Here is a 2500-nt window from a genome sequence, read left to right on the forward strand (position 1 = left end):
AAAAATAATATTAAAAAGAAAAGAAGAAAACTACAACACATATATAAATAAAAATAAGATAAACGAAAAGACAAAACAGTCAACAATAGAATAACAAAGAGACGAAATATAATACTAAAAGAAATTATCTTAACAAGCAAGAGAGAGAGAGAGAGAGAGAGAGAGAGAGAGAGAGAGAGAGAGAGAGAGAGAGAGAGAGAGAGAGAGAGTTAATAAAAGAAATACGAGAAGAATGAGATCTAAATGGAGGCACTTGACAAAGGACCCCACGCAAGGGTCAAACACACACACACACACACACACACACACTATATGACGCGTTTATGTAAGCTCGTCTATCTCTGCCCCCACTTAGAGAGAGAGAGAGAGAGAGAGAGAGAGAGAGAGAGAGAGAGAGAGAGAGAGAGAGAGAGAGAGAGAGAGAGAGAGACGTAATGAGAAAAAAGGGGAGAAAAAAGATTGACAAATTCCTAAAGAGTACGAGAGAGAGAGAACAAAAAGCAATATCAGAGAGAGAGAGAGAGAGAGAGAGAGAGAGAGAGAGAGAGAGAGAGAGAGAGAGAGAGAGAGAGAGAGAGAGAGAGAGAGAGAGAGAGAGAGAGAGAGGAGCCTGCAAAGTGATAGACAGTCAAGTCCAACCAATGCTGAGATGCCCAAATTGTACGATCTCTCCTTGCTACGTTTCTATAGATATACTTAACACCTCCACCGTCTAGACATGGATTAATCTCCCTCCATTCCTCCACCTCTCCCTCCTCTGAAACTCCTCCTTTCCCTCCTTTTACCACTTTTTTTGTACCCTCAGTTTCTCTCTCTTTCTCCTCATTCGTGGTTTCTCCTTTCATAGCGTTTTTGCCCTTGGTTCCTTTCCCCGAATTTGGCGCGAACGAGACAGCCACGATAATGAAGGTTTCAAAGAACATGCTATCCATCCGTCCCTCCTCTTAGTAGCCACACTAGACACCCACCCAGCCTCCCATTCACCGCCAATCATTACAGCTCCCCACTCTTCCTCAGTCAGCCGGCAACCAACGCCATACTTAGCTATTGTGGCGCCAGACAATGAATTCCTAAGCAGCTAGTTAGTTGTTTAGTCAGTCATTCAACTTTATTGCATATAACTGCATGTCTGTCAGTTACAAGTCAGTCAGTTTGTCAATTAGTATGCGAGTGATCTGTTCTGTAAGCCATGGAGTCAGCCGGTCAGTCAGTGTGAATGCTGTTTATCTCTTCTAAAAGTCATGCGGTTATTCAATCCACCATTTACTCAGTGACCCATAATGTAATCTTTCTCTTCTCCAAGTCATGCAGTGAGTCAGCCCAGTAAGTCAAGGAGTAAGTCATGTAACTCAAGTCATCTATAGCAAACAGGTTTTTCTTATCAGTCAGCCGTCAGTCAGTCAGTCAGTCAACTAGTCAACTAGCAAACAAGTCATCTGTCTACTCGTCTTTCTCCTCTCCAAGTGATGCAGTCAGCCGGGCAGTAAGTCATTCCATCACCCAAATATAGCTACCCAATATCTTACTCATGCAATCATCCAATAACTCGTGCCTTCTGCCAGCCGACCATTCATCTACTCACTAATTCACCTCCCCATTCACCAGCCGCCGCCCAGTCATTAGGCTATCAAAGTAACAAAGAACCCAATGAAATGATGGCTCCTCTATTAATCCGCTCCTTCAGTACATCATTTAACTCTTTAAACACTAATCTCATCAGTTACCCTGTCAGGAGTGGGCAGGGCAGGCTGGCTCTCTGCATAGTATAGTGTTTGCCTGGTGGTTTGAAGTTTCGGAGTTCGAGTAAGGGTGCTGCGTTGTAAGTTCTAACCCTCGTCAGCGGAATAGCGTGTTTAGTGTTATCTTCGCTGTCAGTCATTCATCCATACAATCTGTTATTCTTTCCCACTCAAATGATAAAAAAAATCTCTTATAACGAGTTTGGTTTTCTTCCTGTTAGCCAAATCCGTGTGAACTTATCAAACGCTATCATTCTATTTCAAGTTCCAGCTACTCAGTTATCAATCAGTCTGCCCTATTTCCTGTCCTCCAGCCTCCCTTCCTCTCAACTCACTCAACCAATAACCAACAAGGAACAAGAAACATATCATCCCTTCTTTTAACTATCCATTCATTCAAGCAACCCAATCTAGCCATGAACAGAGCTGCCATCCTCTCTCTCGTCTCCCGAAGCAAGGAAGCAAGCAGTCAGACAGTGAGTGAGTCTGCCAGGCACGTCCTTCTCACCCTTGCTCAAAACCACAACAAACACTGCCAACTTTTCCCTCCCTCACTAGCTCCGGATGAGAGGACTTTTATATCCGGGCCTCCCACAGTCATGAGTGAGTGAATGAAGCAAGCAAGGGTAGAAGAAAGAGGGGGATTAATGATGGCCATGAGTGGGATGAAGGAAGAGAGCAAGCCGGTGAAAGACAGAAGAGGAAGGGTAGATGGCAAGGAGGGACGTGTGAAAGATATATGAAGGGGAGGAAAAGAAAAT

At 43.9% G+C, this 2500-nt stretch overlaps 1 protein-coding gene across 2 annotated transcripts in view; it reads right to left on the reverse strand.

The window, feature by feature from the left end:
* The window catches only part of LOC123509523, a 27077-nt gene that overhangs the window by 10851 nt on the left and 13726 nt on the right, over positions 1–2500 (reverse strand). The gene's annotated exons all lie outside the window — the stretch shown is intronic.

Source organism: Portunus trituberculatus, chromosome 27, assembly GCF_017591435.1.
Source record: "Portunus trituberculatus isolate SZX2019 chromosome 27, ASM1759143v1, whole genome shotgun sequence".
In the NCBI taxonomy this organism is placed as follows: Eukaryota; Metazoa; Arthropoda; class Malacostraca; order Decapoda; family Portunidae; genus Portunus; species Portunus trituberculatus.